Genomic DNA, 26,176 nt, shown 5'->3' on the forward strand with positions numbered 1-26,176 from the left:
TTTCTGCAGGGAGGCCCGTGTGGCACATCTGCCTCTACCTGGTGCCCCTCGCAATGACTCAGCTGTATAGTGGGACAGAAAGTTTGCTTGTGGGGCTAGGGATGTGGCTCAGTGTTACCCGGAGCGTGAGGCCCTGCGTTTCACCCCAGCACCGCGACCAAAAGAAATACACTTGGCTTTTTTGTTCATGTGTGGGTTGGTTGGTTTGGTACCCAGGGGTGGGTAACCACTGAGCCACACCTTTTTATTTTTTTTATTTTGAGACAGGGTCTTACTAAATGGCTTAGGGCCTCGAAATTTGCTGAGACTGGCCTCAAATTTACGATCCTTCTGCCTCAGCCTCCTGAGTCACTGGAATAACAGGCAATATGCCACCATGCCTGGCATGGCTCATGTGATGTTAAAATTTGCTTCTTCACTGCCTCTAGGACAAGTGCACTCTCCCCTCCTCACACCCGCACTCCCATTCAGAGGATACACACACTCATGCTATGACATGTTTTTTGGGGGGAGGTGTACTGGGGATTGAACTCAGGGGCACTCGACCACTGAGCCCCATCCCCAGCCCTATTTTGTATTTTATTTAGAGACAGGGTCTTGCTGAATTGCTTAGAGCCCCACTAAGTTGCCGAGGCTGGCTTTGAACTCATGATCCTCCTGCCTCAGCCTCCTGAGCAGCTGGAATTACAGGCGTCCACCACCATGCCCGGGCTCTATGCTCCTGCTGTGACATCTTGTACCCAGAGCAGGCATGCAATTTTAAGCTTTATTCTCTGCCATTTGTTTACTTTGAATAATTTATTGTATTTTTGATTTGTTACCATTTTATTGAAGTATAGCACACAGAAAAGTGTATAAATCCTGTCTGATGAATTTCAACAAGTTGAGAGCACGTCCCCGTGGCCAGCATCTAGGAACAACACGCAGAATACTCCCAGCCCCCTGCAACCTCCTCTGTGCTCGCCACGCCAAGGGTAACTCTTGGTCCCACTTCTAACACCTTAGATGAATATGTCTTTGCCCATTTTGAAACATGATGCAAATGGAATCCTGCTGCCATTTTGGGAGGCGGGGAGCGGGTGCTGGGTGTTGAACCCAGCCCTTTTTACTTTATTCTGGGATGGGATCCACTAAGTTGCTTAGGGCCTCAGACTTGATGGAACTGACCTCAAACTTACAATCCTAGGGCTGGGGCTGGGGCTCCGTGGCAGAGCACTTGCCTCACATGGATGAGGCCCTGAGTTCCATCCTCAGCACCACATAAAAATAAAGAAAGAAAATAAAGGTATTGTGTCCACCTATAACTAAAAAATATATTTAAAATATTAAAAAAAAAAACAACTCACAATCCTCCTGCCTGAGCCTCCCAAGCAGCTGACCCATGCAGTTTTTGAAGCAGACTTCCTTGGTGTGACTCTTCCCTCCTGGGAGGAATCTGTGTTGGGGTGTGTGCTTTCAGTTCCCCAAACAAGCAGCGTCCCAAATAAGGCAAAGGATCCAGGTTGAGCCATTCCCTGTGGTCTGTGGAATACTTCAAGGAAAGAGGAGTCCTCATAGAGCCAGCAGGGGCCGGGGATTCACTGGTCCCTCTGTGTGGCCCAGAGGGTCATATGGGTGTTTGAAGTCAGTGATAACATTGTGTGGGGTGCAGCGGGAGATACAGAAGTGGAAGATGTGGTTAAGGGAGATAAGAGTCCAGGTTGTGTCTTTTTTTTTTGGGGGGGGTATTGGGGATTGAACTCAGGGACACTCAACCACTGAGCTACCTCCCCACCCCCTCCTTTTTAAAACATTGTTTTAGTTGTAGACACACATGATATCTTTACTTATTTTATTTCTATGCGGTGCTGAGGATCGAACCCAGCACCTCACCCATGCTAGATGAGCGCTTTACTGCTGAGCCACAACCCCAGCCCCTCCTTTTATATATTTTATTAGAGACAGGGTCTCGCTGAGCTGCTTGGTGCTTCACTCTTGCTGAGGCTGGCTTTGAACTCGCGATCCTCCTGCCTCAGCCTCCTGAGCCGCTGGGATTGCAGGTGTGCGCCACACCGGGCTTATAAGTGTCTTAAACCGTAAGGCGAGGGAAGAAAGTAGCTCGTAGCTGAAAGAGGGAGAAAGTGGTGGGAAGGTTGGCAACGTCACTCCCTGCCTCCCCAAAGGATGCTCTCTGCTACCCAGGCCTCTCTTCTGGAAAGCTCTCTTTAAGGATTAGAAGGGGGGAGATTGCCTTGGAGGAAGAGAATACCAGTTCTATTGTCACAAGTCATGCAGGAAGGTGGTGTGTGTGTGTGTGAGAGAGAGAGACAGACAGACAGAAGGAGAGAGAGAGAGGATGCTCAGACACTACTTAGCAACCCAGATCTCTGATAGTGATTTCTGGGGGCCTCTTGCAGGGTGAACCGTGCTGGCCTCCGCCTCCACGATGCTGCCCCTTGCACATCACAGAGGGTAGAGGGTGGGGAGCCTATGGACGGGCAGAGACCTTTGAGAACTGTAGAATGCTGAGTCCAGAGAGGGCGAGGGCTGTGGTCTGGAAGTTGTGTGTCCCTCACAGATTCAGAGGCTGGAAGCTTGGTCCCCAGTACAGTGGTGTTGAGGTGGTGGGGCCCAGGGGCAGGTGGCCAGGTGATGGGGTCCTGACAGCACTTGGGAAGGGGTTAACGCAGGTCTCACAGCAGCGGATGAGAATGAGCTCCTTAAAGGAAAGCCACCAGCTTAGCTGGGCACAGTCGCAGATGTCTGTAGTCCTAGTGGCCAGGAGGCTGAGGCAGGAGGATTGCAAGTTCAAAGGCAGCCTCATAACAGTGAGGCCCTAAGCAACTCAGTGAGACCCTGTCTCTAAATAAAATACAAAATAGGGCTGGGGATGGGGCTCAGGGGTCGAGTGCCCCTGAGTTCAATCCCTGGTACCCTCCCCCCACCAAAAGCAAAGCCACCACCTTCCTCTCTTGGCCTCCTCTGCATGAAGCTGTTTCCCTTCCTGCTTGTCTGCCATGGTGTGACACAGTCAGGCAGCCCTCAGAACACCAGTACCATGCTGTTTGGACCTTCTAGCTACCAGAATTGTGAGCCAGATGAACCTCTTTACTTTATCCAACACTCAACCTCGGCTACTTTGTTATAGCAACACAAAATGAACCAAGACTGAGTGACTTTCCCAAGGTCATGCACTGAGGGAGCCAGCCTTAGAAACTGGCTCTTTTGTCCCCTTCACGGTTCTTTCCATTACTATGTACCACCCTCTCACTTTACAAAGAGCCTAGTGTTGCCACCCAAAGAGCTGAATTACCTCATTTTTGCAAGGCGTTATGAATTCAGTTCTATTATGTGGAATGGGGCAAAGATGTCATGAGCAGGCGTGACATTATAATTCATGTCCTACTTCTTCTGTTTATCTTTGCTGGGGTTTTGTGTATCTTTGGAAGCAGCCTTAAATCATTATTGGAACAAAGTAGGGAGAAAAATAATAATATATAATTATAAATGAGAAAAAGACTGCATGATCCTATTAATTGCAATCTTTATTTTTGGTCTTCTGAGAATAATTAAAGGATTAGGCCTCCATGGGTGGAGGTGGCGGGTGCGCTTTGAACTCTATAAACAGTAACATCACCTACTGCAGGAGCGGCCGGGGACGGTGGCCACCCAGGACAGTGTCAGAGCTGCAGCCCGGGAGTGTTTCTTCTGAGGAGTGACTCTGGCAACAGCTGGAAAACCAACCCCAAAAGCAAGGAAGGAGCTGCAGAGGCAGCAGCGCATTAATCATAGCCGCAGACCTTAGAGCAGAGGACAATAGCTAGTCTGAGGAAAGACAGAACCGAAATTATCTTCAAGATTGATCTTCTCTCCTCCGAGCTCCCTGTGCCAGCGAGCGGGGCCAGGAAGGTCCTGGCGCAGCCTCTGGCATTGAACTCACAAGGGCATCCACCGGCGGCTGCTCAGCAGGCTTGGCCACAGCGCGCAGGGCCCGGATTGCCATCCCGCCTGTGGGTCAGCCCAGAACCTCTCCTCGGGTCCAAAGGCCTCTCAGGGGGACCCGCAGGATCAATTCACTGCAGGACAATGATGTCTTCAGGGGACTTCATTTACAAGCCAGAATGAAGCCTGGCCATTGTCCTCAGATCCTATTAAAGCACCCAGTGGCGAGGATCCCTTAGAATTGGCCGAATAATGAAGGTGCCTCTGGAATTTAGTTGTCAGTGTCGCACCCTGATGGCAAGGACACTGACAACTTGGATAACAACTGGGGCTTTGGGAATAAGGTGAGTTTCCAGGCAAGTGGGCACGTCTCAGCCTCAGTTTCCTCATCTGTGAAGTGGGGATATTAATCCTACCTGTGTGATAGTTGTTTTCAATGTGAAATGACATGATCAGGTTCGTGAAGTGTTTAGAACTGTGCTTGGCCCATCCGAAGCCTTGATCAGTTCTGGCTATTGTTCTTGTAAGAGCTGAAGAAAACTAGTGACCCGCTCCCCCTCAATCTCAAGAGTTCTCCAGCTTCAGGAGAGCTGGAGGTGGGGGGGTCCTTTCTTGTGGCACCTGTTCTTGTGCGCGTCCTCCCCGTGACAAGAGCTTAAGTCTCCTTTTCCCAACACTGAGCCACACTTTGGTATTGGTGGAGGTACGGACACTTTCCAAACACAGCTACAGAGTTCCGCTCATACTGGGAAGGAAGTCCTGCCTGAATCTGCCCACCCCACACTTTGGCAAGGCTTCCCCGGGAGAGAGGAGGGTAAGTCATTATTCAGATGATAAATTCTTAGGTTCCCATGGCGAACAAGACTGATCAGCTGAGACCTGCTGATCCCAGGAAGAAAGAAATTCCTTTATATGATATTTACCGCAGTTGGCAAGTGGCCAGGATGACCCCAGAAGAACACTGTTGGACAATCTCGCCGTGTAGGATCTTGTCCCAGAAGTACTTTCAACATTTAGGGGAACACTTCATGGGCATGGGAGGCAAACCATGTACTTGACAGGAAAGAGTCGAGGTTTGGAGTCAGGTGGAATCCTTGTCGCCACTTTCTGCTAGATTGGCCCTATTTTTTGGTGTGGGGAGGTTAATTCTCAGAGTTTCAGTGTCCTCGACCATAAAATGTGAATAGTAATACCTACTCCATAGGGTTATTTTGGGATAAAAGTGAGATAACTTGGAAATGTACTGAATAAAGTCATGGAAGAAAAGGTCCTCAATAAGCAGTAGTTATTTTTCGGGGCGTGATGGTGCATGCCTGTAATCCCAACAACTCGGGAGGCTGACGCAGGAGGATCGCAAGTTCGAGGCCAGCCTTAGCACTTTAGCAAGGGCCCTAAGCAACTTAGTGAGAACCTGTCTCAAAATAAGAAAGGCTGCAGATGTGACTCAGTGGTTAAGCACCCCTGGGTTCAATACCTGGTTAGGGGATGGGGTGGGGAAGCATTAGCTATTTATACCCTGTAAGAAATATTCATTGTTGAAAAGGATTTGCTTCTCTATGAAATAAGGTGTAGTGACACAGTTACTGGGCTTTTTTTTTCCTGTGTGTGTGTGTGTGTGTGTGTGTGTGTGTGTGTGTGGTGCTGGGGATTGAACCCAGGGCCTTGTGCATGTGAGACAACCACTCTACCAGCTGAGCTATGTCCCCAGCCCCAGTGACACAGTTACTGTTATGAGATCAAACAACATGGAATTGGGATAACTCAATTGCCCAAGGTCAACTGTGACCAGAGCCCACACCTTGGGTTCCTGAAGGTCTCAAGAAAAGCAGTCTCAATCTTTTGCCATCAAGTAAGGACCCTATGGTTGGCAATAGGCAAGGACTTTGGCAATGCGGGGGGATTCGTCTTGCTCTTTGATAAGGGTGGCCCTCTTTGGTCTCCTGGGAATGATACTCTGCAGCACCTAGGATCTGACTACCACCCACCCACCCCCTGGGCCTACTCGATCAAGTCACTGGCTCCTCTGACAGAGAAGGACATGGGTATGTGTCTCCCCCACAGGCCCGGCAGGTAATGGCTACCCCAGCCTCATATTTTACTTTCCCAATTTCTGTCACTTGGCAGAGTCACAGGTCCACCTCCTGAACATCTGGGTCCTCCCCTGCCCGTTAGCCCAAATTTACAACCATCTTGCTCTTTTGAAGTTGGTTTCTTCTCTGCCCCATTATACAGAATATGAATGTGTTGAGCACTTGATAGTTGTTTATCAAGTCTTTTTTTTTTTTGCATCTCTATTGTCGGGATCCAGATATATCCAGAAACAGTATTCTGAGAACATTATATGTATATGTACTTATTGCTGGTAATGGATGCAAGCTTAGGATGTGGTGATGGCATGCCCTGCCCATATGGAACATAGAGACTGACCAGGGAAGAACTCAAGAACCTCTTTGGAGCCAGGCGAGGTTGGTGCACACCTGTAACCCCATCTGTTCCAGAGGCTGAGGCAGGAGGATTGCAAGTTGGAAGCCTGCCTCAGCAATTTAGGAAGGCCCTAAGCTACTCAGTGAGACCCTGTCTCTAAATAAAAAGGGCTGGGGGTGTGGCTTAGTGGGTAAGCACCCTTGAATTCAGTCCCTGCTTAAAAAAAAAAAAAAAAAGAAAGAAAAAGAAAAAAAAATAATCTATTTGGGAATTGACAGCAGTCCTGCGTCTCAGCCTCTCAGAGAGTAAGGTACACATCGGCGGGAACAAAGCGGCAGGGAAACCAGTGGCCTTGTGAAGGAGTTTGGGTTTCCTTCCAAGTGCAATGAGAACTAGTGAGATAGTGACATGTGACATATTTTTTCTTTTGGGTACCTGGGATTGAACTCAGGGGCCCTCGACCACTGAGCCACATCCCTAGCTCTATTTTGTATTTTATTTAGAGACAGGGTCTCACTGAGTTGCTTAGCACCTTGCTTTTGCTGAGGCTGGCTTGGAACTCACAGTCCTCTTGCCTCAGCCTCCTGAGCTGCAGGGATTACAGGAGTATACCACCACACCTGGCAGACTTGTGACATAGTTTTGAAAGAACTTTCTAGTGCCATTCAGAAGGTAGATTGCAGGAGAGCAATGATGGCGGCATACAGACCAGCTGGAATAATAACCCGGGATAATAACACAGCAAAGAAAAGGTGGGGGCCTGGCCTAAGGTGGATCTAAGGGGAAGAAGTATGTCTAGTGGTGAACACTTGGAAGTACAGTTAACTCTGCCATCGGAGTGGAAAAAGGGGAGGTGGGAGATGAAGGAGAACTCATTCCTTTTTTTTTTTTTTGATACCGAGGATTGAACCCAGGAGTGCTTAACCCCTGAGCCACATCCTCAGCCCTTTTTATATTTTATTTAGAGACAGGGTCTCAATGAGTTGCTCAGACCCTCACTAAATTGCTGAGGCTGGCCTCCTACTTGTGATCCTCCTGCCTCAGCCTCTGGAGCTGCTGGGATTACAGGCATGTGACACCACACCTGGCAAGGAGAGGTCATTCTTGATGAGGATTCTGTGGAATGGCTAAGAACATGGACTTTGAGCTGGGCACAGTGGCAAATGCCTGTCATCCCAGGTACTCTGGAGAGTGAAGCAGGAGGATCACATGTTCAAGGCCATCTTGGGTAACTCGGCGAGAGCCTGTGTCAAAATTACATTTAAAAGGTCTGGGATGTAGCTCAGTGGTAGAGCCCCCCCAGGGCTCAACCCCCAGTACGGGTGATTGGGGTGAGAACATTGACTCTGGACAGAGTGCTGCCTGGATTTGAATCCTAGAGCCACCATTTTTCCAGGAATGTTCTAAAACCTCTGTGTCTCCATTTCCTCATCTGTAAAATGTGGATAGTGACTCCACCTACCTTGTATGAGAGTTGTAAGAATTCATAGTCAATTTATATAAAGTGCTCACCTAACAAGCGCTATGTAAATGTTAGCTATTTTTACCAAGCTGGATGTGGATGCCGAGTGGAGATATGGGGCCTGGAGTTTGATATGGGTGGCCTGGAACTGGGCTGGGGGGGGGGGCAGATTTAAGAGTCATCAACAAGTGAGTGGTATTTCAAGCTGTCAGCCTGGGTGAGTTTGCTGGGGAGGAGGAGAGCATTCAGACCCCAAGCAACCGGTAGAGCACAGAGAACAAGCCAGAGGAAACTGAGAGGCTCGCAGCTTGGATGAAAAGCATATGTATTGGGCATCTGGGAGCCACGAAGAGGGACCAGTTCAAGTGGAGAGTAGCCGGGCACTCAGTACCTCTGAGAGGCCAAGGCAGGAAAGAACGAGGCCTTCCTACTCCTAGCAACGAGGAAGTGACTGGTGACCCTGAGCACTTTCTGCAGAATGATCAGGGGGTAGGGGTTAGAGAGCTTGGTAAATAACGTATCTATGCAATGAATTTCCACAAGCTTTGCAAGACAAGGTCCATCTCCTGCAGGATAGAAAAAGATCTGCAGGCTGCCCACACCTGGAATCCCTGGGAGGCCAAGTAGGAGGCCCAGGCAGCAGGATTGCTGGAGCCCAGGAATTCCTGGCCAGCCTGGGCAACAGATCAAGACCCTGTCTCAAAACAAACACAGGCAACTCCAACTGCAAGATGTAGCAATAAGTTTCACAGGTGAAGTTCAGAACAGCTTGTGCAGTGTGTTGTATGCAAAGAACAGTTGGGGGATGCTGGCCAGCAGTGTCGGACATCTTTAATATACACACAAACAGGATCTAGTGTTCCCCGTGTTTGTTTTTATACAAATGGTAACATAACTATGTGTTTTCCTTAGTCATCCACCCTGGAGGGTCTTTCTATACCAGTACACAGAGAAGATCTTCACTTTTTGAATAGCTATAGAAGATTCCATTGTGTGCTTTGTATCAATATCATCACTGGACATTTAGGTGTTTCCTGAACTTGTGCTCCTGTAAACAAAGCTGTATTTAGCCAATATCTTAGAATAACTTCGAAATTAGCTGATTTTTTAGAGTGAATACCAGTATGGAAGTAGAAATGCCACATGGACCGAGACACATTTTTTGAAAAGTGCAGCTGTCGCCGGACATGGTGGCTGGCACAAGCCTGCAATCCCAGCCACTGGGGAGTCTGAGACTGGAGGGTTGCAAGTTCAAGGCCAGCCTGGGTCACATTATGACACCCTGTCTCAAAATAAAATATAAAGGGGCTGGGGCTGCGGCTCAGTGGTACAGCGCCCCTGGGTTCAATCCCCGGTATGATCCATGGATTGACTGACAGATAAAGTAAAAAATTCAAAGTATAGCTGTACAAGGAAACAGATAAATAGGGAGCCAGGGCAGGAGATGTGGGGTTAAAGAAGGATATTCTGAAGATGGGAGATGCTTCAAGCAAATGAATGCAATGGGGGTGAGGGGGTCCCCTCAATGAGTAGTTCATAGACCAGGCAAGGGTGGTGCATGCCTGTAGAAGCCCTGGGTTAACATAGCCTTCTCTCCGCAAGAAAGGACAGGGGCTGTGGGTGGAAACAGTCAGGAAGAGTCTCTGAGGATTATGTGGCAGATGTAGGATGACTTCGAACTGTGGGAGCCTGGCTTGGAGGTGCACACCTGTAATCCCAGTGGCTCAGGAGGCTGAGGCAGGAGGATCTCGAGTTCAAAGGCAGCCTCAGAAAAGGCAAGGCGCTAAGCAACTCAGTGAGACCCTGTCTCTAAATAAAATACAAAATAGGGCTGGGGATGTGGCTCAGTGGCTGAGTGTCCCTGAGCTCAATCCCTGGTACAAAAAAAAACACAAACTGTGAGAAGTCCTGGCCTGGGTGCTGTGGGGATACCAGGATAGCTGGCTGAACACAGGCCTTCAGAAGGTTGGAAACCAGCAGGCAAGCTATGCCGTTTCTGGAATATTGTTAAAAAGTGGTTGATTCTGTCGCTGAGGGACAGCCACCTACCCCCCCCCCCAGGTGGGGAGACCTGCTGGCGGAGTTTGCTCCGTCCTAGAGGTTCCCTGAGAAGACATTAGCTGGGGGAGAGGAGAATGATATTTTCGCCTGAAATTTGTACATTTTTCTCATAGGGATTAAAATTACACGTCCTGGAAGGCTTTTTAAAAATTGGAAATAAATAAAAATCCCAAGAAGAATTTATATTCCTGATGGCTTTGCTGATGGTCTTGTAAATTGTACATTTAATCAAAGGCACTCGAATGTTTTTTTTTTTTTAACTATTGAGGAGCCATTTAAATGTCAACATAAGTGATTCCCTCCCAAACAGTGCTGTTTATACATTACTTCCCCTAATAGACCATAATGATTCATAAGGAGGCATTTCGCGCCTCTAAATTGTAGGCCTATTGAAATATAAATTAAGATGATAAATAATTTGACCTTACCTGAGAGTACTAAGTATTTACATGTGTCAAATACGAAATTACCCTGAACATCGGGGTCCCTAAAAAGGCAGCCTTCCTCTCCTGGCTGAATTTAATAAATAAAACGGGTTTATACATTTCCCTGAGAGTGAGGAGGAAAAAGGGGAACACAAAAGATCGGGCTCGGGGAGCCGGTCGTCCCCGCCCTCCCGACTTCCCGGGAGACTGGAAGGGGGCGCGGAGCCCCCTCGCGGGGCGCGACCCGCGGGTGCAGGCCGCCCCCGCGCGCTCCCCTCTCCCCCGCCTTCCGCGACGCCGCTGGAGTTTCAAAACATGGAGTTTCCACAGGAACTTTGCCAGGCCGAGCTCGCAGCCCTCCCGGGTTCCCGCAGCGGGATTCGCCGAGTCGGCGGCGCCGCGCAGCCTCCCCGCCCCCACCCCCTCCGGGGAGCCGCTGACCCGGCGGCCCCCGGCAGCTCCGCCAAACCGCTCAGCGGGGTTCACCGCCCGAGCAGGCGCGGGGCCTCTGGGGCTCCGCGCCCCCGCCCGACCCTGCCTCGGCCCCGAGGGTGGCAGCCGATCACCCTCCGCGGGGCCCGAGCCGAGCCCGTCCGCTGGGCCTGTGTGTTCGCCGCCGCCGGCGCTGCCTGCTTTCGGGGCCCGGGGCTCGGCGAGCTCTCGGATCCCCCGCCGGGGGCTGAGGAGCGGGGGTCGCCGAGGCGGCGGAGGGGCTCGGGCCCGGCCGACAGAGGCTGGGCGCGCTGGCCGCTCGCGCCGGGGTTTTGTTTTGTTTTGAAGCCGGCGTGGGGGATGGGCAGCACCTTGCCAATGAGAAATTTCCTGTTCGCAAGACTCAGCTTGCAGAGTTTCTGTCCTGCCCTTGAACTGACAAGTGGATCTCGGCTGCGCGAGTTCCTGAGAGTCAAGCCAGCCGCGCCAGGCGCGCGCGGGGGTGGGGGCGGGGGCACCGGCGCCGAGGCCCCAGGAGCCCGGCTGAGCGGGGCCGACGCCTGCCCTCCCGGTTCCCGGGCGCACCCGTGAGCGCCGAGCCGAGCGGTGACTAATCTGCGGCTCCGGGCCTCTTGGCGCGCAGCCCGGGCTCGCCTCCCGCCCCCTGGTCCCTCCTCCTCCTCGGCCGCGGCGCGCAGAGCTCCGCCGGGTGAATCGCGCGGGCCAGCGCCGCTGCTGCGACCGTGTTCCCGGGAGTGTGGGAAGCGGGTCGAGGCGAGCGGCTCCAGAGCGGTCTCCAGTCGGCCTGCTCCGACCCGGGTGCCACTGTGCATGTGTTTCCTTCCCCGTAGGCACTTTGATCAGCGTTTCCTCCACGCCGCCGAGGAGCCAGGGCCAACTGGGGCTTTTAACCCCTTCAATGCCGGCCCCACCGTGGCGGAGAGGGTGCTGCAGGGACCCTGGTCGACACCGGGCGCGATCAGTTTGCTTTGGCAAGCTGGAGCCTGGAGGAGCCCGGTCGGATCCGAGGAGCTTGCCCAAGCGCAGCACACTCTCCTGGGGAGAACAGGCCGCGAGGCCCGAGGCGGCTCGTTAATGTTCAAGCCCGCCCAAGGGCCGCGCAGTAACCCGACCTGCCCGGCGAGGCAAGGTGCGGGCCTGAAAGGCCCTGAGGGCGGAGGCTTCTGGAAGGGACCGGGAGGTTCTGGCGGGACCTGCCTTCACGCACCCTGTTGGCTGGCAAGCACGTGGATGCCTTCCAGCCCCTTGCGCTCGCCCTGCAGACTCGGCTCTGGCCACCGCTCCCTCCCTTGGCCTGGCCTCGCCGAGGAGTTAATGATTGATTTACTGGCTCCGCGAGGCCGGCGCCCTCCCAGCTATTTGTCCCAGCTGAAGAGTTGCTGGCGAATAGCGCAGAGGCCAAGAGAGAGCGGGGGTCTCCCAGGATGGGAGGCCGGGCTGCCGACGGGTAGGAGCGGCCACTTGATTAGCTCCCACTGGGCGGCTCTAGTCGTGTCCTGGGCGAACCCGCGGGAGGCCGGGCCTGGGCGAAAGAAGCATTGGGAAGCACCGCATGTAAATGGGTTGGCAGCTGGTGATTAGGCCGCCCGGTTTTATGAGTCATAATGGGCCGCCCGCCTGGCCCTCAACCTGCTCCTTGTGGACCCGGCGCGCCAGGGCCCAAGCCGTGCACCGTTCCCAGCCGCGCAGAGGGGGGTGCTCCAGGGGGCTCTGGTCGCCGTAGGCGTTGCGCAGGATTTCCTCTCATTTCTCGTAGAAGGCAACACAAACACCCTAAATCAAACCGCTCCGACAACCGAAGGCTCCACACAGACACATCAATAAGGATTTCGCCTCCCGCGTTCGAACGCACTGAAACACTTGTCCTATTTTTATGCAAATGACACCACACAAATAGATCTCGCAGGCCCGGGAGAGGGGCGGGAGGAGGAGGGGCGCCGCCGCCCCATCCAGGGGGCGGTAAGGGAGGAGGGGGCGCCAAGCCCGCACCTTGGGGCCCGCGCCGGCTAGGGCACAGTGGGGCTGGCATTGGCCAGGCGGCCCGCCCCGCGTGCGGTGGCTCCCTGCCAGCGCCGCCAAGTCGGCCGCGTCCCCAGGCTGCCTGCAGAGGCGGATTAGGGAAGGAGCGAAGCGAGCCTGTGACTAATCGCGGGGCCTCGGACCGGAGCACCAAGGCCATGTGCGACTGACAGGATCGACACTAGCAGAGGACACGGCGACGCCTCGCTTAATTGCAGGCTTAAAAAATTGCCGCCTGAGCAGCTCTGGTGCGGAGAGCCACGGCGTGCGCGACGGTCTAGGGAGCGCGCCGCGCGTGTGGAGGGGGTGGTGGTGGTGGTGGGGATCCTGCTCTCTCGCCCCGAGGGAGGGAGGTTTGGCGTCTCTGAATCTAGGGACCTGACCCTCGCCTCCCCGACTCTGCAGGGTCGCCCCACCCGATTGAGTGTGGCCCAGCTGGCCAGCAGAGTACGATCCAGCCTCCAGGGCTAGGTTTTCGATCCTTTCCCGGGTACAGTCCACGTTTCCCCCTTCTCGCCCTAGATCCTATAAAGGAGGAGGCTGTGCAGTTGGGGGTGAGAGATTCCAGTAAAACCTTAAAATAAAAACCACACACAAGAAACACTTTCTCTTCCCTCCTCTTCTCCACCGACTGAGATACAAAGGACCAAAGGGAAGGAGAAGCAGGCAAGTCCAGGCTGCAAGGAGCGAGGTCACCGAGTGCCCCAAACTCGGGGCTTAGACTCGCACCCTGGGCCGGTCACCCAGGGTCACAGTCCTTGTGTCCCAGACCTCCTTCCTGGAGTGCTGGAGCCTCTCGGGGAGAAGCGTCGCCGGGCGGCGGATCTGTGTGTGGGGGAGGGGAGGAAGGCGGGGTGGTGGGGAACCCAGCGAGAGAAGTTTCCACCACGCTCTGGTCCACTGCTGCCAAAATCCCCGGGCCCCTCCCCGCCCTCACTGCCTTCCGTTGCCATCACAAGTTTGGTTTAACGAGAGCTCAGGACAAAAGCAAACGTTTTCTATAGACCCCGAAAACAAAGGGGAAAGAGACGCGCGGGGCCGCAGAGAAGCGGCTGCTAGCGTAATGGTGCCAGGCCGAAAGCAGAGCATTAGAACTGCAAAAGCCGCGCGGGCGGGAGGAAGTGCGAGGCGGGAGGCGGGAGAGCGGGGAGGGCGGGCGGGGGAGGGGCGCTGCGCCATGTTTCCGTGTCACCCGCCGAGTCGCCGGCGCTGGGCTCGGCCGCCGGCTCCCGCCTGCCTCCGTAACAGCAGAAAGCGTGCGATTAGCAGCCAGACAGGCGGGGACTCCGGGCCCGCGGGGCCACCGCACACGCCGCCCGCGGCCCGGGCCCGCGCCCCCCGCCCGCCGGGTAATCATCCTCCTCGCTGCAGCGCTGTGTGCACTCTCATTAGAGCAGGGAGGCTTTTCTCTGCGCACTCGCTCGACTCCCGCTGGCAAAACAACGCCTTCCCCGGCCGGGCCCTGGGCCAGGAGAGTCGGGGAGGGCGGGACGCGGGGGGGGGGGGCAGGGCCAGCCGCGCAGGTTAGCTGGACCGCCCGGGCTCGTCAGGGCATGGAGGGGATGGGGGGGTCCATCTGTCCTCCCCCACGCTCAGTGGCAAAGTGGAAGCCCAGTACCAGACTCTATGTCCCTATGGGGACGGAGGCGGGGGGAGGTGCTGGTGCCGCCTTGACCTACTCCCGTTCCCCGCCCGTGGCTCTAGGGGAGCCGAGGGGCAGATGAGTGTCTGGTTGGAGGAGCGGGGACTGACACTGGGAAGGATCCCCAAACAGGTTTTCCCCCATCTGTCTTGCGGACGACCTCTTAAGGCCAGAAGCTGGATCCCAGGGTGGTGGCCCTTCGACCCTCGAAAGGAGACCTGGGTCGTAGGCAGTCCTTCTGGCTTTGGGCTTGATCGCCCAGAGAGGGTGGGAGATGGGGGGTGGCCCAGGACCCCGCTGCTCCTGGCCCAGAGCTTCGGAGCCCCATTTTCTTCTCCGCGATCTTTGCACACAACAGTAGGCAGCCTCTCTCGGCACCACGCGCCCAGCTGCAGGGCCCGGGAGCAGGTGTTCTTGCCCGGCCGGAGTGGCGGCTCCGCGCCCCTCCGGTCCCAGCTGCGGGGCTGGAGAGGGGGGCGGGGGCGTGCTTCTGGCGGTGGCTGAGGGACGTCTCGCCGGACCGCGAGGAGGGTCCTCTGGCTTAAATGGGGGATACCCCAGGGCGCGGACTGTCTGCCTGTGGCGAGGAGGGAGCAGGGGTGACGTGCGGCCAGCCCTCGTCTGCAACAGCCCTGGGGGCCCGCGGAGGCCTCTCAGGGCGGCGCGAGGGCTTCCGGCCCCCGTGACGGCGGCGGCGGCGGCGGGGCGGCCGGGAAGTTCCCGGGGCGGCCGCGAGGAGCACCCTCCCCTGGCTGCTGCCGCCGCACAGCTCTCGGAGCGGTGTCCTGGGAGCCTCTGGGTGTCTGGCTACGCGGCTGTCGGCTTGCGCGGGGATGGTGGCCGCGGGGTGGTCCCGGCCCAGCCCCCAGCCCCCAGCCGGGAGGCGGGGGCCAGGGACCCCGCAGGAGCGGCCGCGCGCCTCCCAGCCCCCCTCCTCGCCACCGCCGCCGCCGCTGATATGGCGGGCACGTGAAGCGCAGCTCGGCGCCCCGGCGCCAGCCAGGGAGCGGCCTGCCCCGCCGGCTCAGCTTACCCGCGGGTCCAGGAACGCGGAACCGAGCCTGGCCCGGCCCCGCGCCCCTGCCCCCCGCTTGACGCGGCCACGCACCCCCTCCCCGCCCGCGCCCGGCCTTGGGGCCGCGCCAGACGGCTTGCCCGAGGGGAACTCGGGCTGACTAATGGGACGCGTGTGGGCCTTACGTGAGGCCCGGCTGTCAGCGGATGCCCGCTCGCTCAGCGCTTACGCCGCGGCCAGGCTTTTCGGGGAAGGGCTAGAGGAGGGGTTTCCCCGCTCGGCGGTTTCGGCTCCCCGGGGACGGTCCGTCTGTGGCTGGCCCCGGGCTCTGGGTCTTGCAGCCTGGCCGGAGGGAGCAGACTCGCTGCACGCCGGGCTCCAAGGATGGCACCTGGGATGGGGACCGAGGGGGCGGGTTGGAGCCTCAAGACTCTGAGCCGAAGGTGGGCAGAGGCTGGGTCAACTTGGTTTGGGGGCAGGCCCTTCTTGATGTCTGCGATCTGGGGCCAGCAGCTGAGCTGGGGGGAATTCGCAGGCCGCCCTGCGGGCCTGGAGTTCGGTACTGAAACCTTCCTCAGCAAATACAAAGTCTTCCGGAAACCCCTTCGTGAGATTCCTGTGTCAGGGGGGAAAGGATTTCTTCAAACTCCCGCAGAGTCCAGTTGGGCTAGAGTTGTCGGATTCTGGGGCGTGTGATGCCTTTTCCTCCCTTTACAGGGGCCTGTAAAAATCAGCAGAGTTTCTTATTATTTCACATTAACAACCACCTCATGTTGACATAGTTATATGACCCTCCCAAATATAACTACCTACTCAGTTTCAACACAGAAGCGCGATGGGGAAACAAACATGGACCAGTAACTAAGAGAAGGAAAACGCGGCTTCGAGCTTGGGTTGGATGCAGGATAAATGCTCATCACGCATCCCTGGTTTTATTCAGCCTAATTACACTAGTAATCCTGCCCCCCACGAGAAAGCCCGGAAACCCTGCAGTAGAGGTGCGACTTTTCCTGGGGAGCCTCGCCAGTGGGGCGGGGGTAGCTGATGGAGGGGAGGTGGGTTTTAAATGTCACTTCCAAATGAAAATGCTTTCCTTCAGCCTTTTTCTTTTTTTGATGCAGTTTTCGAAAAGGAGCATTTTGGCGAGATAAGAAGTGACCGATCAAAATCGCTGAGGGGAGGTTGTAAGCAGCCGCTTTGCCCCAGCTTAGCCTTATCTTATCTTTCACACTTGCATGGCGGAAAAAAAAATTGGCTTATCTTTATCCCCACCCCCTTCTCGCCTTAATTGCTAAAAAACACTGGTGTGTTAAACGGGCAGGAAGGAGGTCTCTGGATTGTCAGTAGAAAAGGAAGATTCAAAAATGGGGGCTCCTGGGGGGAAGGGAGGATGGCAAGGTTTATTCTTTCCCCGGGGCTTTCTAGAACAGCACAGAGGGTCCGGTGGAGGCTGGAAGGCCCCATGGCCAGTTTTTTTTTTTTTTTTTTTTTTTTTTTTTAAGGAAAAAAAACAAAACCACACAGGATGGCCTTGATTCCAGCGGCTTCTCCAGGCCTCGCTTTCTCAGCACTGCCTTTGCCAACCTCTCAAAAGCCGGCGGAGGGTCTGGGGTTGAGGTCTTCCTGCCTCCATCCCTCCTCCTCTATACACTTTCCCCTTTTGGGGAGGGGGGATACAAGGCTGGGGCGTATAGCCTGCTGGAAATCATTAAAATATATGCGAGTGTCTGCAAACACACACTTTTAAATCATGGCGTTTCCCCTCCACGCTGGTATATTTAAACTCCAGAGCGAGCTGGATCTCCTCCCTCTCAGTCGTTTGTCTGTGTCACCGACAGGCCGCTAATGGCCGGGCTTCCAGGCGCTGTGCATTATGCATTAGCCTCCTCCCTCCGCCGCACACAGAAGGTTCTGTCAGGCCTCGCAACAGAAACCACCCTGCAGCCCCACCGCTGCTAAGGCGCTGGAGAAGCAGGGATGGGGAGGCTGGGGGGCCGAGGCAGAACTGAGTGGCCCGGGAGGTGGAATGGGAGGGGGTAGAGTGTGCTGCAGATTAAGTTCTTTGGAATCCCCAGCTCTGCAGGAGCCCAGAGGTCTGCTCCTGGCTGCGACCTTCCCAAGGCAACCACCCTGGGCCACTCACCTCTGTGCCCGGCTTTGGAGGGAGGCGGGTGAGCTCCGAGGTGTTTAGAGACAGATCAGCGCCGCGTTTCCATCTGCTGGCCCTCCCTTCCCCTCCTGCAGTGGATGAGGGGCAGACTGAGCCTTCCAAACCTCTCCCCCCCCACATACACCCCAGTCCCGAGAAGGGCCCCGGGTTGGTGAGCCTCCGCAGGGACCCGAGGAAGTGGAGGAGGGAAGCTGGATACAAAATGGCTGGGGCTGGAGGCCAGCAACCTGAGTCCCAGGGCGAGTAGTTGACGGTTCCCCGCCCCCTCTCCCTGCGGTTCCCACTCACTGCCCCCTGGCCGAGTAAAATATGCGCAGGAGGCGCCTTGCTAAATAAGCACCCGCGCGGACGTGGCGTCCGGGTTTATCTGCAGGAGCATCCGGCCTTCCAGGCGGCTTCGAAGGCTCTTAAACTTAGGACAGGCCATGCAGGAGACAGGGCCTCCCAGAAGCCTCCTGTTTTTCTGCCCATTCAGTTGGCACCCAACCACCCTGCAGGCCTCACTGTGTAGACGTGCCTGAGTCCCAGGAGCTCAGGTCATGACACAAATCCAATCCAGACAGTTCCTGTGAACCAGGAACTCTTTGGCCCTTCTTCTCCCAAACACTCAAGGACCCTCCAAAGGCCAGGTAGAAGAAAGAGCAGCCATCTTTAACATGGTGAACCCCAAGTTCAGCAGTGCTCTGCCCTGGAAGCAGCCATCTTCAGATGACTCGTGATCAGCTAAATCCCTGGGACAAGGATGGGTCTCACATCTTTACCTCAAATGAATTTGGAAAGGGAAGCAGGATATATGCTCTGTGCTTGGAAGGGTGAGCCAGTGTATCTTTAAAGTACCATTGGATAAGCCCAGAGTTCTTTTACAAAATGACCAGATGACTGTAGGTGTGAGTGTTTGGGTGTTTTTAAACAGTAACAGGCTACCTCAGTTTGTAAAGTAAAAAACAAAGTATACCCATTCAAATGCCAAAAGTTCCCATTACTCCAATATGGAGTGTCCTAGGCCAGAGAACAGCCTCAGAGGAGGGCAGTCAGAGGCCTAGAGAGCTTTTAGGATGTCCATTCTACTTTGTTACAAATATGCCCCCCAACAATGTTGGGTGCCCCCCCCCAAAACACTGGCTAGGACCTCAACACAGGATTCGTGGCCTTTCCCCCAAGCCTGGGCATGGCTGAAGGTGTGAAAGAGGCCCTGGCACATCTTGCACAGTCACCCGACCTGCAAAGGGCAGCAAGGCCTGTGGCCAGAAGCTCCAAGTTGCTTGCCCAGTTGCAGAACCTGGAGTAGCAGAGCGGCCTCCGCCTGAGGTCCAGCCATATGTTATAACCACAGGACCCTTTCATGGGGATGGGGCTGGTTGAGGAGGGGCAGCCCCCCCCCCTCCAAGCACCTCTCATTTCTGCGCTTATTTCTTTATTTCTCCACTGGCTACACGGCCTCCCCTCTCTTGCACTCCCTCTCCGCCTCCTCCTCTGCTTTTATTGAAATCCTCCCCTCTCTGAGTGCCTGGTATAGCGGCCTGACCCCCAGGTCAGCTCCCGAGGGGCTCCTGGGAGGGCAGAGGAGGAGGGAGCAGGGAAAGGGCCAGACGCCCGCACACACTGCAAGCCGAGTCCCCAGCTCCTGCAACCTCTTCCTGAGAGGGGCCATAAGATCTTTCTTGCTGCCTCTATTTCCCAGAACAATTCCAACTAACCAGGCCAATAGGTGTAATCCTGCCCCCCCCTTTTCCTTCGCCTTAGGGCACCTCGGGAAAATCCCACGTTTTAATTCCCAGTGAGTCAATCTCCCCTCTCATGCCTCTTAGGACTCCCCTAATACGATATTTTAAAAATCCCATGGAGTTGGAAAATGTATCCCTAAGAGATGGAGAAGAAGCCCTTCAATCCCACCAGGCCATCCTGCAATATACCATGGAGGGGAGAGTCTTTGCAAAAGGGGGGCGTGGGGGGTGAATGCTGCAAATTAAGTCAAAGGCGAATTTACTGGCCTGTTTGTCTACAGCATCAAATTTCTCCTGCAGTCAGCCCTCACCACGGGCCCCTTTGCATTTACAGCACCCCCCTCCATTCATTTTAACTCTAGGACTTAAAGTTAGACAAACAGGCCCCTTTGTCAGCAGCCCCGGGAGGCCACAGGAGTCCGAGAAGCAGCAAGCTCCGTGGTCAGCTCCTGGATTTTCCAAAAGTTCTGGACTGTTATATGCCACTAGAAACTCCGGGAAAAGCCTGTGCCTGGGGGGGAGAGTTGGGGAGATGAGGGGAGGGGAGAAAAGGTGGCCAGGCACTGGGCCAGGGCCTCTGTGGTGCGGCCTAACCCAGCCGGAAGGGCCTGGCACCGATCCGCACTCGCCCAGGCCAGCTCTCCTGCCCAGCCCACAGCAGCCCAGCGGCCTTTTCGCCTGGAACCGCATACACAGAGTTCCCCTACAAATCCCCAATGCCAGCCTTCCCAGTTATTTTAGACTTGTTTTGAATAAAAGGAGTCGCTTCAAAAAGAAATGTTGCTACAACACACAACTAGCGGCCTTTTCTCCAGCTGTGTCTCTAACTCGTATGCGTTCAGTCTAATAACTTTTAATGTCTGGCCCTAAAATGTCTTTATAAAAAATAGCTTTACAGCATAATAGTCCAGGTGTCTTTCTGCTTGTTACTGGAGATTAAAAAAAAATGTGTGGGTTAGCTTTCAGAGATGTCCACCCCAGAAAGACCAGGAAGAAAAAGACATGCATTCCATTCTGCAGGCGCGGGTCCTGGAAGCGCTTGCTCGCGGCCCAGCTCGACTGGGCACTGCTCGCAGGGGCCCTTCCCCGCCTGCCTTTTGCATCAGTTGTTACAAGCAGCTCTGGAGCATGAAGATTTAATTCTGCCCAAGTTTCGGGTTTCAAACGGTAGAGATGTTTCACTTCTGCTTTGAGAATGGCTGTTTTTATAACTATGTGATGAGAACTAAAACAGAATGAATAAAATCGCACCCAATATCAGCCCCAGTCAATAGTCTCCTTTTTAAAAGGGAAAATATCTGCTAGCTAGAGCTGATTTTGGCCTTGACCTTGACTTAGGAATCAACTTGAGATGCTTTTGATTATTTTTGGCATGGGGACACTCCAGGATATTTAAAAACTTTCCGTGTGGATTTACAAACCACCTCCATTTCGGATTTATGTTCTCATCAAGCCTGCATCATCTTGTTCTTAGGCAGAACAGACACCCCACCCCCTTCCCAGCATAAAAGACCCTTGTGAGCAGCCCAACGGGGGTCACCTTTGGCCTCGACGTCCGCGCCCCCAGTCTGGGAACAGTTAGGCCGGAACACCCCTCCCCCACTCTCACCCCTTCCCGCCAGCTTTGTGAACTGGGGCTCCCGCTCGCCCTTGAGGTTCTGCGCTAGGGGTAGGCCGGAACCTTGCTTCTCCGCTCCCCCCCCCCGCCCGCCTGCCCCCACCTCCCCACCCCACCCGCGCTCAGCGCCGCGCCGGGTGCGCTGGAGAAGCTCAATACGTGTCAATTGAATTGAACTGCTGCGGGTGCAGGCTGTACGCCGCCGCCGAGCACCGATCAGCACGACGTTACCGAGTGGAAATTTATGGGGCGAACGCTGTAAGCCAAAAGTTGCTCCCTGCCAAGGAAAATAAAACGCGGGAGATAATCTCTCGGAGCCAGGGTGAGGGACCAGGGCAGACCCTCCAACCATCTGAGGTGCAGACCTTGAAATGCCGAAAAAACGGGAAAAATTCTGTCGGATCTCCGCTCCCCTATCCCTCCCCCGCCTCCTGGTGTCCCCAAGAGCTGCTCCCTACGCCTCCCCCTGCCCCCCCCCGCCTCTAAACAATTCCCACACAATTGAAACGTCCGGGGAACTCGGCCGCGGAGTTAGGGCGGAACAGCCACTGTTGCCCCGGGTGGTGTTTTCAGGTAGCTCAGGACACCAAAATGGGAAGGAGCTCCTTCGGGAAGAAGGGGCGATCTGGGGTGGGGGTGAGCGCAGACGCGCACTGCTGGGCTCTGCTGGGTTTCGGAGGGGACGCGAGGCCGAGAGAGCGCAGCACTGGTGGCGAGAGGCGGCAGTGGCGGCTGCCGCTGGGGTTTGACAGCTTTGGCTGAGCGGAGTGCGAGGCGCTTTATGGTAATTGCGGTCCTCCACTGGCCTTCTGGGTAGCAAGGGGAGTCTCGGCGCGCGCCTGGGAGAGCTGCCCCCGCAGCCCCCATCCCCTCGGCTGGGGCTCTGCGGGCCGCCCTCGCCGCCGCCTCCGCCGCCGCCCAAGTCGGTCTCCGGCTCGCCCAGGACGTGCGTCCTGGCCGGGTGTGTGCAGCCAAGTCGGCCCGAGCTGGGGAGGGGACGGCAGGGGACAACGGGGGTGCCACCCAGGTGGTCCGGGGTACGGACGTGGAGAGGCCCCGACGCACCGGCCTGGGAATCGATGACGGCCGGGGAAACTCGGGCAAACCTTTCCTGGGGAATCACCCCTCCCGAAACCCCACCGCGGAGGCGCCGCAACGGAGGGAGAGCAGAGACTGGGGGAGCTCAAACTTGCGAGAGCTGGAGGCGGCGGCTGTCGCCCGAGCGCTGCGCCTGCGGGGGGAGGGGAGGCGGCTGCTGGGAGGGAGGGAGGGAGGGCGGGCGGAGGGAGGGGGAGGAGGAAGAGGAGGGAACCAGGGAGGGGGGACGCGTTGGGATCGCGGCGTGCGGCTGCAGACGGAGCCCGGGCTCCCAGCGGCAAGGTGAGGCAGAGCTGCGCTCCTCGCTGAACGCGGGCGGAGCTCGGCGGCTGCGGGGGAGACGCGCCGGAGCCCAGACCGCGACCGAGAGCGGGAGCTAGGCGGGCGGCGGCGGAGGGGGAGCCCGAGAGCCGCCGGGCGGAGAGCCCAAGCCGCGCTGTCGCCGCGCAGGGACGACTTGGCCAACACTCTCTCTCACACACACACACACACACACACACACACACACTCTCTCTCTCTCTCTCTCTCCTCTCTCTCTCTCTCTCTCTCTCTCTCTCTCTCTCTCTCTCTCTCTCTCTCACACACACACACACACACACACACACACACACACACACACACACACCCAGCCCGAGCGGGCGCTCGCGGCGAACCGTCAACATGGCGCTGGGGCTCTTGCCCGAGCGCGGGCGGCAGCGGCGGCGCGGGAGCTGCTGAGCCAGGCGGAGTCCAGTCCAGCTGCGGGAGCCCGGAGGTTCGCGCGGGGCTGTCGCCACCTGCCCTGAGGCTTGGAGCCCGCCCCGCCCCGCCCCACCCCCACGCGGCTGAGAGCCCACCCCTCGGCGGGGCCGACCCCGAGGGCAGCCGGCTGGCAGCAGACGGCGAGGGAGCGCGGCGCCTGAGCGGGCTGCGGGCAGCCGGGGACGGCAAACTTTGCTGCTCGCTGCGCTTCCCCGGCCCGGCTCCTTCTCCGCTCCCTAGCGTCGCCAACCCCCAGCCCCGCACACCACTTCCCAGCCACCCAGCCGACCCCCGCTCCTCCTTGCCGCCTCGACTCTGCTCCGGGGAAAACTTCAAAGCGCCGGATCGCAGGCTCCCTGCCTACTCCCCGACTGGGGATTTCAGGTCAGTGCCCGGAACACCTTTCCCCAGGGAGGCCGCGGGCGGGCTGGCGCGCCACGGGCTGCAGTCGGCCCCCTCCCCTGGGACCCCCGCCGGTCGCGGGTTTCTTCTCCGACTCTCGCGTACCCCGCGAACCTTTTGCCTCGCGCTTTCCCTTAGCTTCATTGCTCGCTTTCGTTTTTATTTCATAGCTGTAAGTTATTAGAAATGCAGCCAACCTAAGCGGCCCCGCGTAGGCAACGGGGAGGGAGGGCGCAGCTGGGGGCCTGCCGCCTCCCGGGGGGCTGGGAGGAGAGCAGGGAGTTCGCAGAGTGGAAGTTTGCAGCCTGTGTGTGTCTGCGCGGGAGCGCGGTCGCCGCTGAGCGCCGCTTGTCGGGTGAAGGGGGGGAACTGGGCTGGAAGCTGGGAAGCTCGGCTCGGCGTTAGCTCGAGAGCAGGAAGGGGAGGGTGGCGGGTTCCCGTCTGCTTTCTTTTTCGACTCGGGAAAGAACTGTAAAAACCCCCAGCCTCCGCCGCCTGGTCTCGCCTCTCCGGGGGCCGATCGTTCTTCCTAGTGGAACGACGGCGTGTGCGTGCGCAAGGGTGTGTGGCGGGCGCCTCCGGCCGAGTCGAGCTCGACCTGTCGCCGCCGCGCAACTCGGGAGGGGAGTCCCGGTTTTTTTTTTTTTTTTTTCCTTTCTTGGCTTGCCCCAAAGCTCGGATCACGTGGATTAAAAAAAAAAAAAAAACTACTAGGAAATTGTGCAGAGCCAGGGGTTCCCACTCGGCCGGTCGGCCCGCCAGGTCAGACGCTTTGTTTTGTAAATGTTCTTTTAAAATTGTAATCCGCGGCCCCCTGCCGCCTCCACCCTCGCCGAGGCGTCGTGGGCTAGGTTGAAGTTATGAGCCCCCAGGGGTGGGTGGTGTAGAATGTGCCTGTGTGCGGGCGGCGGGGGGGGGTGGGGCGGGGAGACCTGGCCCTCCGCTGGGCAGTGGGGAGTCTGGTGGGAAGCGCTGATGGGCGTGTGAAAGTCTGCTGCCGGAGGAAGTTGGTCCCACTCGGAGGGCGTGCGGCGCGGAGGCTCAGCGCGAAGAGGAACTTGCGCACCGGGTGCGATCCTCGGTTGAGGCGGGGAGGGCGAGGCGCCGCGGGGCCCGCGCTTGGAGCGGGCGGGAGGCTGCGCCGCAGAGCCTCAGCCAACTCGGGGGCTCGGGGCGGCGGCGGCGGCGAGCGCCTGCTGTTTACGAAAGGAGCCTCGGGGCGCCGTGTGCGGACTAGGTCGGCTCGAGGCACGCGTGGTCCCGGCGGGCTTCCCGCCGCCCGAACGCTCGAGGGGCACGTACCCGGGTCCCGAAGACTGCGGTGCCTGGCCGCGTGTAGGCCGAGGCCGGGTGAGGCTTAATTTGCTGTTAATGAATCTTTTCCAGAAAGTCCGCGGTCTCCAGCTAGAGACTGAGTGCCCGCGCACGGGGACGCGCGCCGCCGGCGTCTAGAGTGTGGGGGTTGGGGGAATGGAAGAGCGACTGAGGAAGGAGGGTTATGTGTATTTAAAAACAAACCTTAAAAAGAAACCAACGCGCTTCAAATAGGTATTCGCACAGCCTCACTGCGTCTAGACTAGACAGCTCCTGGTTTAGCATTGTGGCTGTTTTTCCTCCCCTTCTGGAGAGGGGACTAGGGGAGAAGAAAGGGGTACTGGTGTTTGGTTCTAGGGGTAACCCCTTGGAGAAAAACCCTTTAAAAGGCCTGGGAGTAAAAATGAGGAGGAAATGGCCCACCCCAGAAGGTGGTGGGTGGTGAGCGCAGACAGACTTGGGTATTTCTAGCCATCTGACACTTCCTGTGGCACTGGAAACGGACACCGCGGACCGAAATCTACCCTTAAGAGGTGTTGGATTCGGTTTTGCCAACAGAACTGCTTGTGTGGAAGGCATTTTAATTGTCAGCCTCGGGCTCCTGTGCATGGACACTTGGAGAATATGCTCCCTTTTCGACCCTTCCCACTCCGCCCCCGACCTGTTATCTGGTCTGGTCTGGGCTTTGCAGTGTAGGTTCTAGTGTTTATTTTGGGCACGATTTCACCGCGTAGAGGAAGTGGGGGGTAAGCTATGATTAATATGCCGTCCAGGTCTAATCCGAGGCTGGCCTTCGGCGTGCGGGTATACACCGCCACGCACGCAAATTGCCCAGGGTGGTTAGGGGAGCGCGCGGGTTTCGGGCGCTGGGCGCTCCGCCGCCAGGTCGGGGCTGGGGCTTGGCCGGCCCCAACGCTGTCCTTTGAGGCGCTGTCACCAGTAGGTGACTGAGAGTTAATTAGGAAGTGTTCTCTGGATCAATGGGCCGCACAGCTCATTAGCGATTCTCTCCAGCCCTTTGCAGGGCCGGCCTGGCCTCCGCCTCCCACACAGGCCGGGGCCCCGCGGTCCTGGCTGCGGAGAGCGGCGCTGGGAAGTGGGGAGGGGCGGGCAGCTAGGGACCGCAGGGAGGCGAGTGTAACTTCGCCGGGCGGCGCGTTGCGTGCGGCGCCGCGAGGCCCGCGCAGCCCGCTCTTTCTTCCTGCTCACGGTCGCCTCCTCTGTGTCTTTAACTCGCTCCCGCTCGCGTCGCTGCCTGGCTGCTCCTCCCCGCCTCCCTCGCCTATCTCTTGTTCTCTAAGCACGACGCCTGTGCTCCCCGCCCAGTTTGGGATTAGACAAGATAAAAATAGGACTGCCCAGCGCGCAGAGCTGTGACTGTGCCCCGGCAGCCGGGCTGGTGGGAGCGCGGGGGGCAGGAGCTGGGGAGCACCCGCCGGGCGCTCTGGGCGGCCAGCGTCTGTAGTCCCCCACCCCCACCCCGCAGGCTCCGTCACGCTCCCCGGAGTCTGTCCGCCGTGAACCGTGCGGGCCGGGGGACCTGGGCAGGGTCTCCGCGCTCTCGCGGGTGTTGTTGGTGTGCCGGTGATAGATCGGTCTAGACAGGCATGCAGGCTCCCTCCCGGCTGAAGGACGGGGGGGGGGACGCGGAGACGGCAGCAGACTCCCGCGAGCAGCGAGTGAGCGA

General features: G+C 57.0%; 1 protein-coding gene across 5 annotated transcripts in view; it reads left to right on the forward strand.

Moving 5' to 3' along the window:
- Bcor (BCL6 corepressor) overlaps window positions 1-26,176 on the forward strand; it is a 120,262-nt gene that overhangs the window by 53,577 nt on the left and 40,509 nt on the right. For 4 of the 5 annotated variants that reach the window (XM_077793780.1, XM_077793783.1, XM_077793782.1 and 1 more), the window contains exon 1: window positions 22,275-23,157. The exons of the other annotated variant lie outside the window; for it this stretch is intronic. The gene's annotated coding sequence lies outside the window, so the exon portion shown is untranslated. Of the gene's footprint in view, window positions 1-22,274; window positions 23,158-26,176 lie in introns of those variants that run through there. 5 annotated transcript variants of the gene reach the window in all.

Source organism: Urocitellus parryii, chromosome X (genome assembly GCF_045843805.1).
Source record: "Urocitellus parryii isolate mUroPar1 chromosome X, mUroPar1.hap1, whole genome shotgun sequence".
NCBI classification, from domain to species: domain Eukaryota; kingdom Metazoa; phylum Chordata; class Mammalia; order Rodentia; family Sciuridae; genus Urocitellus; species Urocitellus parryii.